The sequence below is a fragment of the Paroedura picta genome, chromosome 1 (genome assembly GCF_049243985.1).
Source record: "Paroedura picta isolate Pp20150507F chromosome 1, Ppicta_v3.0, whole genome shotgun sequence".
NCBI lineage: Eukaryota > Metazoa > Chordata > Lepidosauria > Squamata > Gekkonidae > Paroedura > Paroedura picta.
Window position 1 is genome coordinate 75,979,689 of NC_135369.1, and position 18,761 is coordinate 75,998,449.

An 18,761-nucleotide genomic window follows, 5' to 3' on the forward strand; every position below is an offset into this window, starting at 1 on the left:
AGGGGGTCCCATCCTGGGGGCTCCCAAGGAACATTCCCCATAGAAGTCTATGGAGAAACATGTTCAGCCTAAAGAACCTGACACTCCATTGTAACCAATGGAGCAGATAGGGGCACCCTCTTTGGGAGCCCGTAGCATTGGACCCCTTGGTCCAATCTTCTTGAAACTTTCAGGGGACTCAGGGAAGACCCTCCCTGAGATCCCCAAGAAGTTTCAGGGGTGCAACTTGCACCCCTCCCTCCCAGCTCCCAGGGAAGGCGGGGGAAGGCTTTCCAATGCAAGTTAATGGAGACATTGACTTGCATTGGCTCCAAACAGAGGCCAGGAAGGGACTCTCTCTCCCAGGTGCAGGGGAACCTGTGGCTGGCAGCCTAAGCAGCCTCCAGGTGAGAACTGCAGAACCAATAAGGTCCACTGAGTTCTCACCTGGGTTTCCCTGCAGAGGAGAGGGGGGCCCTGCACTGGCCTGTGGGGGGGGGATATCCTTGCACCACTAGGAACACTAGTGGCTCAGGGATGTCAACCTCCAGGGGAGACCTGGAGATCCCCCCAGAAACCCCCAGTGAAGCTGTACGCACTAACCCAGGAGAGCCTCAGAAAGCAAATGGAGGAGCTCAGAAGCGAATCTGGATGCTCCATCCATGCTGTGGACTCATCACTGGCTCTCCCATCCAGCCTCCCCCCTCTAACAAATACAAAGCAAGAGGAAGACTTGCTTTTCACAACCCAAAGGTGTATCAAAGCAGCTTTCACTCACCTTTCCCTTCCTACGCTTGGGCCACCGCCCTCAAACACCACAAATCCAACTGCTCTACTCAGGCCACATCCTGAGAGAGCCCTGACAGAGCTGTTCTGGGAGAACAGCCCTGGCAGCAGCAAAAAGACACATCCCCCCCCCCCAGAAGTCCACACATGGCGCAGTGGACACTGGTGGGGAATCCAACAACCTAAAAGGGCACTGCCTTAAACCACCTCTAACCCAACTGCTCTACTCAGGCCACATCCTGAGAGAGCCCTGACAGAGCTGTTCTGGGAGAACAGCCCTAGCAGCAGCAAAAAGACAAATCGCCGCGCGCACAACAACAAACTCCTCCTGGGCACCCACTGAGAAATGCTCAGTTACTTCTTGGGTTTACCTTGAGCTCTAAGGCTCACTTTGGGACTGGGAAAAGTTTTCCAAATGGGTGGCATGACTGAGGGACCCAGATTTAATCTCTGGCCCTCTGGTGATTGCAGAATTTCTGTGTGTGGGGTTGGGGGGCAATTTAGATTGGCCAGGGCACTGGTCCTGTCTGAATTTTTACCTTGGGCGAGCGTTTTTCATCCCCGCCACCCAGAACAGACTCAGAGAGGATGCAGTCACAGCAATTCTGTGCTCACCTCAGTCCTCCTCCAAGAATAGTTCTGGATGGCCAAGAGCCAGCAAGTTGACCTTGAGGAAGACCAATTGCTGGACTCTTTTGGGCGCCAGGCGGGAGCAATACTCGCAGACGGTGCTGCTCGCATGAGAAAATGCCCGCTCGCTCTGGACGCTCGTTGGCGGGCATGAAAGGTAGACACGGGCCAGGCGGGAGAGGGCCGGCCAGACCGCCTCCATCCTGGCCCAGTATCTCAAGGGACAGGCGTTCTCGGACTCCTGTGGCTCACCGAGGTAAGCCCTCACCATCCCAGATGCACTGTCCTCCCTTGGGCACCCGCTGCCCTCAAGAGAAGGAGTGGGCTGGAGGAACCCCAGCAAGAAGTTGCCCTGCTCAGCCTTCTCGCTGGGGTGTCCTGCAGTGGCTGATGTGCCAGCAGAGGCGGGGGGGGGAGGAGCAGCGGACGTGCTGGCTCCTTCCTACCCTGCCTGGCCTGACACCTCAGCCTCCTTGGACATCCACCAGGCAAGCCTCTGAATGAGCAGCTCGCGCCATTCAGGAAGGCTCCTCTCCCTCTCTGCTATGCTGCCTTTGATGCGCGGATCACACATGGCGGCGAGCCTGTATGTCACAGACTTGCAGAGGGGTTCAAAGCGGCTCTCAAGCCCTCTCAGAAGCCTCCTCGCAAGCGCGCGCACGGCTGGAACTGTGTCTGCACGTCCTCGAGCCGGGTCCAGGAAGGGGGCCAGCACCACACGGGCCTTGTGGACCATGGGCACGACCAGACCCAAACTCGCCGTGTCAGACGAGAGCATCTCCGTGAAACTCTTGAAGGGCCCAAGCACTTCTGAGAAATGATCTCCCACTCTCGGTGGGTGAGCCACTCCCCAGGCATAAACATCCTTGTCTCCTGGACAAGGGCGTCTAAGGCTCTTCTCTGCTCCACCAAGCGCTCAAGCATGGCGCGGTGGAGTTCCAGCGCGTGCTGATGTTTCTGATAAGGCAGTGCTGCGGCACGCCCATCAGGACCTGCTTTCTCTTCAGCCTCGAGACGTCGTACGAGCTGTGAGAGAAATGCGCCACGATCTTCCAGCACTTCTCGATGAGATGCCTGAAGTCAATGGCTTCGGCGGATGAACCGGTTCCCTTGGAGCCGATCCCAAGGGCATCCTTAACCACGAGGTGGAGAAGGTGGGCCGCACAGGAGATGTGCTTCAGGCCCATGCTCTTGACCGCCTTGGTCATGTTGAGGGCACCATCTGTCACCAAGAAGCCCTTGGTGACCCCCGTCCCACTGCCTACCCAGCCATCTACCATTCTACGAATGGTGCCCTCGATGTTGTCTGCCGTGTGCCGCACATCGAAGGGTTCGATGTGCAGCAAGGCATGGCGATAGCCTGCCCGGCAGCCCTCACCCTGTCTAACAGGCTCAACCCCACCCAGCACCACCCGCACGTCCCACCAATGCGCAGTCAGCGAGATGTACGCATCCTGTGCATGACATGACGTCCATATGTCCGACGTGAAGTGTATGGTCCCAGAAGCTCGGGACATCTCTACCTCCACGCAGCACCTGGCTGCCCTATAAAGAGAGGGCAACACTGTCCTGCTAATCGTGGTATGACTAGGAGGCGTGTACCAGGTGGATATACGACGGCATAGTCGGTGGAAGTACATGTCGTCGGCCAGACGAAAGGGGTACCCACCCACGGCCATGAGCGCAGCTAGGTCATGGTTCGCGGCCCTACACCCTGCCTCAACCCCCCCTTTTGGCATGCCACTGCCAGCCCGGGCAAGCATCTCCACCATGGTCGCTTGCCTCCCTCTAACTCCACGCGCCCCCTGAGCAGAACTCTTAGGGAGAGCTCTCGAGGTGGAGGTCCCAGGTAGACTCTCCAGCCCCATGCTGGTAGGTTGTGCCTGTGCAGGCACCCCACTGCCAGCCTGTCTCTCCCCCTGAAGCAGGACAGCCTGGTGGTGCCTCTTCAGGTGGTTCATGAGGCCGCTAGTCATGTAGTGGCGCTCCTGCCTCCCACGACTAACCCTCTGCCTACAGAGCTGGCACTCTGCTAGGTGGGTTCCCTCCACTGTCTAGAAGTAATTCCAGACTTTGGAGCCTTTGGACGATGCAGGCTGGCTCACAGCCTGCAAAGTCCTCTGAGCTGCCTCCTGTGAGGAGCTCGGGCCGGACACACCGTGTCCTGAGGTGGGGACAGAAGGAGGTGAGAGAGGGGGAAGGGGTCGAGATGGTGGGGCAGGGGGTGCCACCTCCATCTCTCCCTCTTGCATCACCTCAACCATCTGCTCCTGTCCCCCCCCCAATTGAAGCCTGCTGGATCCTGGAGGAGAAAGGGGAGTAGACTGGCGGGCCAGTCCCTCACCCATCTCCTCCAGGACTCTCTGCACCCCCAAGGTGATGCCTGGGGACATGAAGGACAAGCCACTCATGTCCCCAAGGCTCACCCCGAGGGAGAGATCAGGCAACTCCTCCTGACGCCCCCATGACTCGCTAGCAAAAGGAGCGGCACGAGGGGCTGCCTGATCAGCAGGCCCCGCAGAAGTGCCAGCAAAGACCCCTGCCTGCCGCACCTTAGAAGGGGGCGCCCCGGCAGCCGCCTCAATAAAGAGACCCTTGCAGACACTCTTTATTGCACCACTCCGGCCAGAGGTCGGAGTGGTGGAAGGTCGACCCAAGACATGCCTCTTCTCAGGTGGGGGGAAGGACGCTTCCTTCCCCCTCTCACTCCCCTCCACCCCTCTAGTTTTCTGTAGGGCCTTTCCCCCAGGGCCCCTAGCCTGACCTTCCTTCTTCCCACTCATGTTCCCTTGGACAAACTTTTCCTACTAACTGTCTGTAATCTAAGAGACAGGGAAATTTGAGGCCCTACCACTAACTGCCCTAACACCTGTTTCTAAGGAAACCTTGAAACTTATAAAACCCTCCCACCAGCTACCTGTTTAGTTTTTTTTAGACCCTAAGCTGACCTAACTACTATGGAGTTTTCCTGTTCTCTCTCTCTCTCTCTCTCTCTCTCTCTTTGTTAAACTAAAGGAACCTGTCTGGTCCTAGCTAAGTTTAACTGGCCCTACCTAACCTACAGCAGGGGAAAATTAGGAAAAAAAAACCTTTTTAGACTTTTAAAGTGTTTTAAACTACCTGAGTGTTACTAGCTAGAAGGAAGGCTGGAGCAGATTTGTGCACCAAGCCCCCACCTGATCTGCTAAGAAGAACCCCTAAACCTGTTGGCCTCTAAACCTATTCCTGTCTCTACCAGGAAAGCTGGCCTTCAATAAGGCACAGCCCCTGCTGGTTTAAATGTTTTTTAACTATTAAGAAAATACAATTTTAACCTAAAACCCAAATCACTGTTCTCTTATAAAAATCCTATCTGGCTACTTAGGAAAGAAACTATCTATTCTAAAAAATTATTTGCACTTTATAATTTCTCCTAACACTATGGATTTTACTGCCTATTTAAAGGGTCACTAATTGGACACCCCAAGAAGAACGCAGCAATTCCCCCCAGGAAGGAAACAAACAATCTCCAAAACACCAACCAGCTGCCAGCCACCCAGGGCACTCTCCCAAAGGTGGCAACCAAGTAAAAGTGGCCCTGCAAGTCCCAAACTGCCAAATCAAACCAAGCCTAGCCTAGGCCAACCAAACAGTTTCTGCAAACAACCAGCAGCCACCCAGGGCACTCCCCCAAGGGTGGCCACCAAGAAAATCTTGCCCCGCAGGGCCCTAACCAAACAAGCTAACTCTACCAAAGAAACAGCTCCCAACAAATAAGCAGCAGCCACCCAGGGCACTCCCCTAAAGGTGGCTGGCAAAAACTGGCCCTGCAAGGCCCTAAGCTAAACCAACCTAAGAACAAACACAACCTAACAAACTAAACTAAACTAAAGAACAAACTAAACTAAAACTAGCCCCCCACCAAAAAACACACCTATCAAACAACCAGCTGCCACCGAGGGCACGAAGCCCAAAGGTGGCAACTGAGGAAACCTGTAGAAAAAAACCCAAAACAACCCCCCCAAAAAAAACAACCAGAAACAATGCAACTTTACAATACAAGCCCCAACCCCTACCCCAAAAATACTTTTACAAAAAACAAAACAGCAAACAGTTAACAACACAATGAAAACAGCAAACACAATTCCTCAACCCCACCAGGCCCCCACCCACAGAAACCCAAAGGCAAAAAACTTTTGAAAAGAGGAGAGAGAGAGAGAGGGAGAAGAGGGAGGGAAAAAAGAGAAAAATAGGAAAGGAGAAGAAAAAAAACCCTAAAACAAACTATTGCTGTCTTCTCCAGCACAGACTCCACACAGGCCAGGTCCAGAGGTCCACCAGTCAGGACAGGAGGCAGGCAGGCAGCCAGGCAGGCCGCTCGACCAAGCAGGAGCTTAGGAGCAGCACACAGCCAGCCAGCCAGCCAGAGCTCAAAGTGAGCTCCAGCAAGCAGCCCCTTGCTTTAAGTAGCCTCCTCCTGGGCAGGCTACAAAGCAAGGGGATTTAAAAAATAAAAACCCTTCTGTGAGTGGCCAGAATGCCTGAGCTGAAAAGCTACAGGCATTCTGGTTGGCCACTCACTCCCCCCCTCCCCCCCGCCGCCATTTTAGGCGGCAAAAAATAAAGTGGAAAAAAAAAACAGACAGACAGCCAGAGAGGCTTCAGGCAACGGCTGCCTGAAGCCTCCGACTCAGGCCGAATCGATTCGGGACGAATCGATTTGGCTGTCCGAATCGCCGAATCTCAGCGATTCGGACCGCTAGGGGGAGCCAGAGGTCCGATTCGGACCGTTTCTGGCTCAGAAACGCCCAAATCAGCCCCGATTCGGCCGATTCGGGCATTTCCGAACCTGAATCGCCCATCCCTACTTCCAATGCAAATGGAATCTTCCAGAAGTACCTGATTTCTTATTGAGTGAGAATTTGATACAGAGAGTATAACTCACTTCTTTTATAGGTCTGCTTCTTGGGTTTGGAAGTATAGTGGCATCTTCTCTCTGTTTTTGCATAGAATTTATTCTCTGATTTTCTTGTTATCAAATCCTGTTAGGATGTCTCTAGGTTGCTTAGATCTTATCTCTGCTTTAGAGTTGACTCTGTAGATTTTTCAATGCCAATCTCTTCGTCTTCTTGCAAGAACTTTAAAATTGATTTTTAAAACTCTTCTAGATCTTTCTTCTCAAAGCTTTCTGGAATTCCACAAAATCTAAGGTTGCAGTATCTGCTGGCAACTTCCAGAAGCTCAACCATAGCTTGGGTGAGCTCCAGTTTCTTTTCCATGTCTTCTTGTTTTTCTTGACCCTCTTTAACTTCTGTCACTGTTTCTTTCAGCTGGGCTTGGATCTCATCTATCTGCTTGGTGTTTTCAACCACACTTTTCTTCAAATCCACAATGTCAGCAGATAATTCTGTTTTGCAAGTGTTAACCCTTTTCCTTATTTAACTAGCTCGTCTTCTGTGCTGCTCAAATCTTTATTTAGCTTGCTTATTGCCCATAATACCGCAGCAATATCACCTTCTGCATCATCTTCTTCACCACCTTTAGCCTTCTTAGGTCCCATCTCTTGTTTATGTCTTCTTGTATGTTGCAATATGTCTGAAAGGCTCCTGCATTTTGGGGGTGATTTAAAAAATATCTTGTATTAATATTTTCCATTTGCCAGATTAGAAGCCGTGGCTGGATGACTCGAGCAGAGTCGCCTGAAACTCAACCCTGCCAAGATGGAGGTCCTGTGATTTGGGGGGAACGGAGCAGCTCAGGAAGTGCAACTACCCACCTTGGCCGGGATGCAACTGACCATAGCGTCCCAAGCCAGGAATTTGGGTGTGACCTTGGATGCCTTGTTAACACTAGAGGCCCAGGTCAAGAAGGTAGTGGGCCAGGCTTTTTCCATCTTTGCCAGGCTCGGCTACTAGCACCTTACCTGTCTCCTGACCACCTGGCCACAGTGATCCATGTGATGGTCACCTCCAGAATAGATTTCTGTAACTCGCTCTACGCGGGCCTACCCTTGCGCCTGATCTGGAAATTACAGCTGGTACAAAATGCAGCTGCTAGGGTCCTCACACGAACATCTTGGAGGACCAACATCCAGCCTGTGCTGAGGCAGCTGCATTGGCTACCGATTGCTAGCTGGATCAGATTCAAGGTTTTGGTTTTAACCTTTAAGGCCCTCCGCAGTCTGGGACCCACATACTTGAGGGACTGCCTGGCGCCCTATGCCCCCCTCCTTAGGGCCTTACGCTCTGTGGGAACAAATTTGTTGGTGATTCCCAGTCCCCAGGAGGCATGCCTGGCCTTGACCAGGGCCTGCTTCTCGGTCCTAGCCCCTACCTGGTGGAATGAGCACCCGGAAGAGCTGCAGGCCCTGCAGGATTTACCAGCTTTCTGCAGGGCCTGCAAAACGGAACTCTTCCACTAGGCCTATGGTTGAGGCCAGTGCCTCCTTGTAGATTGGGCCCCCCTTCCCCTCTCAGGGCTATATATGCAGTGCGCCCTAGTCCCCTCCCTGGGACTGCCGTCGCAGTCTGATTGGTTGGGTTGGACGGTGTATTTGTTTTGGTGTAGCCAGTTTGGTGTAGTGGTTAGGAGTGCGGACTTCTAATCTGGCATGCCAGGTTCGATTCCGCACTCCCCCACATGCAGCCAGCTGGGTGACCTTGGGCTCGCCACAGCACTGATAAAACTGTTCTGACCAAGCAGTGATATCAGGGCTCTCTCAGCCTCACCCACCCCGCAGGGTGTCTGTTGTGGGGAGAGGAATGGGAAGGCGACTGTAAGCCGCTTTGAGCCTCCTTCGGGTAGGGAAAAGCGGCATATAAGAACCAACTCTTCTTCTCTTCTTCTTTTTGTAGGATGTTTTTATGTAATAGGGGTTTTATGGGTTTTTATGTATTGTTACCCACCATGAGCCTTAGGGGAGTGGCGGGCTATAAATCAAAGTAATAAATAAATAATAAATAATAAATGTATAAGTCTGTTATACTTCAATGCTCAATAAATAAGCTCTAAAAGAACTTATTATTATACTGGAAGTATACCCATTGCAGTTTTAAATCTGCAATCTGTGGCAACTGGGGAGAGGGAAGGCAATGGGGGAGGGCAGGGAGCCACACACTGCTTTCACGGCTTTCTTGGGAGTTCTGGTGTTGGCAATCGGCAGCGGCAAAGTGGGGGCAAGTCATGGGTGAGTGGTGGGCCTGCAAGGAGAGCTCATTTCCCCAGCAGGAAGGCTTGGCCCTTGCATCCCGGCCCCCTCCTGCATCCCACAGCAGCCGTTTCGGTGGGCAGCAGCTTAATGGCAGCAGTGACCCGAAGGCAGCCAAGGTTGGGGGATGGATGGGTTGGGTGGCACTTTTCACCTCACAACTCGTCAGTCTTGGGACATAGGGCCAATCAGCAGCTGCACTGTGCTTGGCTCCCAATTGGCCCCTTGGCCCCGGACTGACAAGTGGAGGGCCCAATCGGAAGATGCGAAGTGCCTGCCAATTGGGCCCTCTTGTCAGTCCGGGGCAAGGGACCAATGGGCTCTGTTCCCCATCCCGGACTCTGCCCACCCCCCTTGCCCTTAGAATTTTATTTATACTGCTCACATGGAGTGGTAACAGATTTAGTCTTATTGAAGCCTTGCAATGGATTTTGACTGAATAACTTTATTAAAAAATAGCTATTCAGTCAAAATCCCTTGCAAGGCTTCAGTAGGACTAAATATAATAATACTGTTCTATATAGATATACAATCAAGATGTCTATTAATTTATATCATTTACAACAAGTCCAGATTTATCAAATTCATTAACCTACACATTTAAAATTTTGCCAGATTCATAAAATTCATTAAACAAATTAAATACATTTAATCAACCACTTAAATAGATCAAAACTTTCAAATAAAATATCTTAATACTTCTCTGTATTTAGATAAAATTATAAAATGCCACAATAATCCATACAATTGATTTTATTCATTTTATTGTCTTGTATTTATTTATTTATCTCTTGTTTGTTTGTTTGTTTATTTATCATATTTATATACTGCCCTCCCTGGAGGCTCAGGGCGGTTTACATAAAACGTAGAAACAATACAAGAAATATAATAATTGTAATCTTTACTTGCTTATAGTATGCAGGAGTTCCTCAACTGCAATTCAATCTTTGCTGATCCTATTGCAGTTGTCCGATGCTGTTAGCTACTTATTCTTTTTTCTTTCTTTTCTATTTCTTCAGCTCTTCTTTCTGATGGTGCTGGGCAATTGTGACTCCCACTCCTGGAATCTGTCAAAGGACTTTAAAGTGCCCAATTGCCCAGTTTTGTAATCTCAAATGCGGCTTGTTTGAAAGAAAAGAGAAAAACAAAACAAAACAATGAAGTTTTTTGCCCTTGTTCCTTCTAGCCCCATCTTGTCTATTATACTAGTTCCCCCTCCTTCTCTTGCCCACCTCTATGGTGCATCTGGGTAATCAAGGATCTATCTTTCTGCTTTTCTGGAATGTATCTCTATGGGCGTAGTTAATCTGGGAGAGTTGGGAAAGTCACATTGGGTCTTGCAGTGACTCACTATCTCTATCCAAGATCTCTTCTTTAGGAAAACATTGGGCAAACACTGATTTAAATATTTTTATATTGGTCAATAAAGTCAGTACCAAATAAATTAGAGAGTATTTTCTCTGTGAAAAAGGCAGAAGGAAAAAAAGGGGGGGTTAGTGCAGCTTAAAAGTCTATCAAAGCATTTTGGTCACTTACTCCTTTGAAGTTCCAAGACTGCTTTGGGAAGGCTCCCATCTGAGTTTGCTGAGTTTATTGGGGTAAATTTAAAGATCCAAAAAGAAGATATCTATTTTTGAGTCTGAAACTGGCACATGACAAAGAATGGATGCTGTTGAATATTTACACTCCAAATAATTAGAAGAAGAAATTATTTGAGTTTTTTTCAAAATTATAATGAATTAGTAGATGTTGATGCAATAATCATTGGTGACTTAAATGCTGCACTCGATTCAATAATGGATTAGTCCAAGAAAGAATTAGGATCAAAACTGCCAAAGAAGGCCCTAAAGTATTTACATCAGTCATCATTTATTGATCTTTGGAGAGATCAAAAGAGAACTAAGTGGCAATATACCTATTATTCTGAACATCAATCATATCAACAAATTGATCAGTGTTGGGTATCTAAGGGAATGCTTCCTCAGTGCAAAATAACACAAATTTTACCTGCCATGTTTGCAGATCATTCCCCCATAGAACTAATTCTAACACAACAAAGAGTGGGGGAAAAAAAAGGAAACTTAATTAAATGTTACTGGAGAATCTGGAAACGTTGAACAGATGGCAAGAAGATCTTAAAGAATTCTTCAGACTTAACAACACCCCTGAGATAAATAAGATAACCATTTGGGATGTAAGTAAAGCATTTATGAGGGGCAAACTGATGAATTATGTGGCTATTTTGAAAAGGAAGGAGAGAGAGAAAAATGTCCAATATTCTGATCTGATTACAAGATTTTGAAATGCAACATTAACAAACACCTAAGGCACTTTTGAAGAAGATAAAAGAACTACATTTGGAAAGAGATCTACTAGAGATAGAAGAAGAAGAAGAGCTGGTTCTTATATACCGCTGTTCCCTACCCGAAGGAGGCTCAAAGCGGCTTACAGTCGCCTTCCCTTTCCTCTCCCCACAACAGACACCCTGTGGGGTGGGTGAGGCTGAGAGGAAATGAGGAAGAAACTTAACTTTTTAAAACAAAAAAAATTGAATTTGAGGACAAAGCAGGAAGACGGACATTTGAGGACAAAGCACATAGATTAAGAAAAGAATTAGAAAGAACGTCGATAATGGCAATGAAGAGGGGAGGACCGATGCTCTGTTCAGAACAAGAAATTCAAGACTGTTTTGTGGAATTTTATAGAGATTTATATAAAGGGCCATAAAAATGTGATAAAATAATTTTTTGCAAGATGTTCAATTTTAAAGTTCTCAGAGACACACCAAAGAATTTTAAATCAAAGGATTACAATTCAAGAGGTTAATGAGGTAATTCTGTCAATGAAGAACAACAAATCACCAGGGCCAGATGGTCTTTCATCAAAATATTATGAAAAACTAATTCATATATTGACAATCCCATTACAACAAATACATGAGTGTGCTTTCTTTTTGAGGGGGGGGGACTTTCCCCTTCTGCCCAATTGCTGGCTGACAGGGAGGCCACAGAAAGGCCCCATCCCACTTATAATACTGCTGTGGCCAAACTCGCTGCTTGAGGACAGATGCAGCCCAAACTGAATTTCTCATGGTCAGCAAGGATGGCCACAGTTAAGATGAATATTTTTTATGATTGAATTTTCTGTTCCAAATAATCCCAATAGAGCCGAAAGACAAGACTCTATAAAAATGACAAAGCTATATTAACAAATGTATATGGAGCAACAAAAGACCACAAATTGCTTTAAAGATATTACAAGATGATAAGAAAAGAAGAGGAATGGTTGTTCCTAATAATAAACTATATTACCATGCAGAAATTTTTACCTGGGTCACTGACTGGATAAAAAAGCAGGTAAAAGGATAATAAAGTTTGAACAGGAAGTTTCGGCACAGCAGCTACATAGTTTAATGTGATGACACACACACAAACACAAAGAACAGGCAATAAAACCAAGACAACAACCAATATGGAGAAGCAGCTTGCTAAAGATCTGGGCAACATATAAAAAAAGAATACATCCTAATGTTTCTCCATCAAAAATTCTCACAGAAAGAAAACCTATATATCACTTATATATATGGCTCCAAGAATTTGTGGACAATGAAGGGAAAATAAAAAATTGGCTAAAACTTCAACAAGGAGGAAAATAATGGATTGGCTTACACATATGCAATTAGAATCAAGGGCCAGAGGAGAGATAAAAGACTTTCAAGGAAAATTAAGAGAACAAACTGAATTCAGAAAATTGATTATACAATGCAAACTTGCTGGGCAGAATTTACAAGCTCCTTCTTGCATATGAAACTTAAACTAAGCCAGGTAAAAAATGCATGGTTAAATGCATGTGGAATTTTGGTAAACCAGTCACAATGGTAGTGGGAACACCTATGATGTAAAATGGTAACATTAACTAAATACCAGGCTTTGCGAGAAAATTGGTATAAAATGTTTTTGGGTGGTATTCAACACCCAAAACTATAAGCAAAATGTCTAATCAAACTGATGATAAATGTTGGAAATGTTGTGAGACCACAGGATCCTTTCATATTGTGGTGGACCTGTAAATTAGTCAAAAAATGTAATTAGCCGATTCTGCACAGGCAAAAAAGGTTGAGAAGGTGGTCATATGAAAGCAGAGGCTTCCATATGACACTGCAGCTGGACAGTCCCCTTCCTGGGCCTGCTGTGGATCAGGCCCTCAGTCAGCCTATGCTAAGGAACTGTGGGAGAATCGGCATTCCCTTAACCACTGTGGAGGCCTACAGGGTCTGTCCTGTAGTAGGCCCGTGTGGACAGGGAAGAGATGGGCCTTCCAGGCCCAGCTCCTCCTTGCCCTATGGTGGTGCACAGGGGTCAAAGAATGCCTCAATTAGTTTTGCAGTGTCTTGTGTTGCTGTGGGATGCACTGGGGCATTCATTTTATTTTGCAGGAATGTGCAAAATAAAGTACCCCCCATGCAAAATAAAGAACCCCTCATACGGGGACACTAGTTGTCCCATTGAACTGTGTCCCATGTGTGGACAGAGACTGCCTCAGAGTGGTACAACCACCGCCATACAGAATTGACCATTGACTATTTTCCAGCAAGTCTTTCAAAGAAGGAGCAGAATTCTTCTCTCATGCGACAACAGAGAGACTCACCATAGCTTCTGGATGGAAACAACAAGAGCCTCAGATGGACTCATGGTGTGAGAAAGAGAACACGCCGTGATAGCTAAGCTACCAAACATGGTAAATCAAAGACCAATTGAGGAATTCCAAAGACACTGGGATGAATTCTTAAGATGTGAGTAAAATGAGATATTGTTTTTTTCTTTTTTTGTTTTCTTTCTATTCTGTAAATTCTATTTCTAATGAAATAAAAAACACTATACTAAAAATAATACTTTAAGGACTCCCTATGAATCTCTTGTGGCGCAGAGTGGTAAGGCAGCCATCTGAAAGCTTTGCCCATGAGGCTGGGAGTTCAATCCCAGCAGCCGGCTCAAGGTTGACTCAGCCTTCCATCCTTCCAAGGTCGGTAAAATGAGTACCCAGCTTGCTGGGGGGTAAACGGTAATGACTGGGGAAGGCACTGGCAAACCACCCCGTATTGAGTCTGCCATGAAAACACTAGAGGGCGTCACCCCAAGGGTCAGACATGACTTGGTACTTGCACAGGGGATACCTTTACCTTTATGAATCTAATATACTCTGATCTTCTTTGAAGGCTTTGCTTTTGGTTGCTGCCGCCATCTGAAATTTCCCTAGGGAAACTTGTTTGTCCCCCACTATTAATGTCTTTTGTTAGCAAGTGAAGTCTATTTGTTTCATCTGGCATACCCTAGTAAGGGAAATAGAGGCCCCTTGATTACTTTGAGGGGGATACATTTGATGGCTTCAGGCAGTTCTCGGACCGTGAAGTGGACAAGTTGCTGGGGTCAGTGAAAAAGAAGAAGAGTTGGTTCTTATATGCCGCTTTTTTCTACCCAAAGGAGTCTCAAAGCAGCTTACATTTGCCTTCCCTTTCCTCTCCCCACAACAGACACCCTGTGACGGAGGTGAGGCTGAGAGGGCCCTGATATTACTGCTGGGTCAGAACAGCTTTATCAGTGCTGTGGCAAGCCCATGGTCACCCAGTTGGTTCCATGTGGGGAACTGCAGAATCGAATCTGGCTTGCCAGATTAGAAGTCCTCACTCCTAGCCACTACACCAAGCTGGTGAGGCCAACCACCAGCCCACCTTGATCCCTGCCCATCATGGTTGCTCAAAAAGAGGCACCAGCAGATAAGTGGCCCTCTGGGAAATATGGTAAATCTCTCCCTGTCTACTGGGGGTGATCCTGGAGGGGCTAAAGGAGGTGGTGATCTATCCCTTACTGAAAAAAAAAAACATCGCTTTACCCATGGAATCCAGCCATCTATCACCCAGTGTTGCATTGGCATTCCTGGGCAAGTTGGTTGAGAAGACTGCTGTGGACCAGCTCCTAGCATATTTGAATGAAACTTCAGGGCTCAGTCCAAACCAGTTTGGCTTCCATCCTGGCCATGGGGTGGAGACGGTGTTGGTTATCTTGATGGATGACCTCTGGCACCATCTGGATAGAGACGGATTGGTCATACTCGTACTACTTGATCTGTCGGCTGCGTTTGATGTAGTTAACTAGGAGTTGTTGGCCCACTGCCTCACCAGGGACAGGATTTGGGGGACAGCCCTTTAATGGCTGTGCTCCTTTCTCCAGAACTGGACACTGAGGGTGGCTGTGGGAGGAGTTGTCACATCCCTATCGACTCTCTTGTGGAGTCCCACAGGGAGCAGTACTCTCCCCCACATTATTTAACAACTTTATGTGCACTCTGGTCCAGCTGGTTCAGAGTTATGGGCTGGTCTGTCACCAGTATGCCACCCGGACTCCCCCCTGGATACATTTTCCAGATGTTTGGAAGCGATTGCTGGATGGCTAGAACAAAGTGACCTGAAACTCAACCCTTCCAAAAATAGAGGCCCTGCGGCTAGACAAAAAGCATATTTATCCACTCTGGTTGGGGTGCAACTAAGGCCAGCAATCTCAGCATGATTCTGGATTCTTTCCTTTAAATGGAGGTCCAGGTCACAGGTATAACCTCCACAGCATTCTTTCATCTTTGTCAGATGAGGCTACTAGTGCTCTCAGACTGTCTGGCTACTGTGATCCATGCAACGGTCGCCTCCAGATTAGACTTCTGTAACTCGTACTATGTAGGCCTACCCTAATCTCTGACCTGTAAATTACAGCTGGTTCAAAATGCTGCTGCCAGGGTCTTCACTGTAATATCTTGGAGGACCCATATCCATCCTATGCTGAGGCAGCTACATTGGTAGCCAGTTGCGACCCAGATCAGATCCAAGGTCTTGGTATTAAGCTTTAAGGCCATCTGCAACTTGGGCCCTGCCTATCTGAGGGACCACTTGTCTCCTTATGCCCCCCACAGGGTTTTTTGCTCTGTGGGTGCTAATCTTCTTGTGGACCCTGGCACTAGAGAAGCACACCCGGTCTCGACCCAACCTGGTGGAATGAGCTCCTGGAAGAGCAGAGGGCCCTGACAGACCTGTCTCAGTTCTACAGGGCCTGTAAAATGGAGCTCTTCCACCAGGAATTTGGTTGAGGCCAGGTTTCAGGAACAGCTGGGGCCCTTCCTCTGGCCAATGTGGTACCATTCTCTGAACCTACACCCTGTGATGATTGACTGTAGATGGGGGAGGAATGGGGATTGTCCCGCCTTTTGTGTGTGTTTTTATGGTATTAAGGGAACCTGTGATTGGTTTTACTGGAGTTCTATCCTGTTTTTTATATTACCCGCTATGAGTCCACAGAGAGTGACAGGATATAAATTGAAGTAATAAATAAAATAAAATGATGGTTACATGCTCTCCTCCTAGCATTTAATTGAATAATTTTAGAATTTTTAACTATATTTTAATTGTTTAAATGTTTTTACATATTTTATGTTAAGAAAAAATATAGAACTATGATATACAGAAGAAAAAAGGGGTTACATATAACAAATCATATTATTCAAACAAAGCAAAAACATTATCTATCCAACATCCTCCTCCTCTTTACAATAGTCCTCATTTCAGATATTCTGACTTCTAAACATTATAACTAGTGTATTTTACCAATATATTATTAATTTTCATAATTACTACTTACTCTATATTACCTTCTCACCTCTACATGTCAAGTAACATTAACTACTACCATTAATATATCAAATTAAAATATCCATTATATATTTCAGAATAAATAAGAAAATTGAAAGTCAAAACTATTATGATTCAAGTTCGTTGCAAGTTTGTGTCCAAATTTTATTCTCTGTTTCAACTTCTGTTTTAACTTTCTGTTTTAACTATATATTTATATCAAATTCTCATTTTAAACTTATCCTGTTTTAATAATAAACTCTCCATCTCTTATCAGATTTTGAAATTAATTTATTTTTTCAGATATGATGTTAATTTTGCCATTACTGCATAGTTGGCAAGCTTATTATGTCATTCTTCTAACCTTAGACAGACATCAGATTTCCATTTTGCTGCATAGGTTATTCTAGTCGCTGTCACCATATTTTCAAGTATCTCTTCCATTTTTTTTTTAAATTTTCATGCAATATTCTTAGCTTTCCATGTATTTCACTTTCTAATATATTTTATTCCAATGTTTTTATGCTTTTTTATAGGTCCACTATATATGACAAAATATTTGACCTATTTTTCCCAACATTTTTCTTTGTAGTTTTTCTCTATTTTGTCAGTGTCTGTTGGGGTGACGTACCATCTGAAAAACAGTTTTTAACAAATTTTGTCTTAACATCTGGATGGCTGTGAACTTGATTTCTATTCCCCATAACCATTCCCATTGGTGCATAGGTATTTGCTCACTAAAATTTTCCATCCATTTAATCATACATTTTCCCACTTGTTCTTCTGTTTCAAACTGAAGTAATAACTTATATATCCATCATAACAAATGAACTTTTGGTTTTATTATCAATTGTTTGAACTAAATCTTCTTATAACTCCACCTTCTGAATTATTTTCTTTAATTTTGAAACTGATAAAGGCATTGGATACTAATTCCTTCATCTCTAATATTTTACAAGGATTTGAATTTCCCCTGAGCATTGTTCCTCCATAATTTGCTAAGGGGTAAGTGGAAGGAGAGTAGGTGGGACCAGTCTGGATGAGGGGCCAATTGGGAATTGCTTTGCGCCTTCCGATTGGCCCCTCACCCAGACAGACAAGAGCTCCTGCCAGTTGGGTAAGGGGCCAATTGGAAGGCGCAAAGCACCTTCTGATTGGCCCATCACACAACTGGCTGGAGTTCCCACCAGTCGGGAGGTGCGAAGCACCTCCTGACCTGCCCATCCATCCACCCCCCAGGGGACTGTTGTGCACCGATGAGCCTTGCTGTGCAGGTAACAGGACCATTGCCAACTGCTCCTCGCTGCAGTCAAAGGGGACCTCCCATCCTCTGACTTCTATGTAAGTGTCCAGCCCACTGTTCGACCTACTCAGGAGGTGCCAAGTGCCTCCTGACTCCCCCAACCTTGTGCCCTACCAGGAATCCCCCTTCTTCCACTGAACTCCCCCTGCCTACCGGCTGCTGCATTTTAAATTGCAAAGGGAGTGGCGGTGCTCCACGGCCCCAGCCACGCTGTCAGTGGGGGTGGCCTGCCAGGGGGGGCCTTCCCCAGGTCTGCAGAGGGCCAGCAGTGGTGTCGTGGGGGGTGGAGGAGCAGATGGCTTCCCTGCCCCCCCACACCCTCCTTTCAAACCCCGCTCTTAAACTGGGCTTTGAAGCCTAGTTTAACATATTAAAGGTAAAGGTACAGGTATCCCCTGTGCAAGCACCAGGTCATGTCTGACCCTTGGGGTGACGCCCTGTAGCATTTTCATGGCAGACTCAATATGGGGTGGTTTGCCAGTGCCTTCCCCAGTCATTACCATTTACCCCCCAGCAAGCTGGGTACTCATTTTACCGACCTCGGAAGGATGGAAGGCTGAGTCAACCTTGAGCCAGCTGCTGGGATTGAACTCCCAGCCTCATGGGCGAAGCTTTCAGACTGCATGTCTGCTGCCTTACCACTCTGCACCACAAGAGGCTCATTTAACATATTACCTTACGTTAAAAATCACTTCTGTTTCTCATATAATGATAATTGGGGACATAAGGTGAGAGTTTGGAACACTCAGTATAGTCTGATGTGAGAACCATATTCTCAATAGTGCAGGGGTTGGACTAGATGACCCAGTAGGACCCTTCCAACTGTATGATTCTATGATTCAATAAACAATCTCAAATTGTATGACTTTTTTCTTGCAATGTAATAATTTGTATTGATTTTTAATCCATAAATAGTTATGTAGACTTTCATCTAGGTATTTCATCAACCCAGGAAATGCCGGGGCATGCTGCCCCACTGCAAGAAACTGTCGGCAGTGTGGCCACCACCATACATAATTGATTTTCTGAGTAACCAAATGTTTCATCTTGCTCTTTGATTTGCAGAAACAGGTCTTTCCTAATATCTGCTGCCTGGAACCCATATACTGAAGCTATTAGAGACTAAACCTCAGATATCCTACAGGCAAAGCATACCATGTGCTTTGGTGTATAGCTGCAGAATGAAGGCAGGAAAAAATATATAAAAT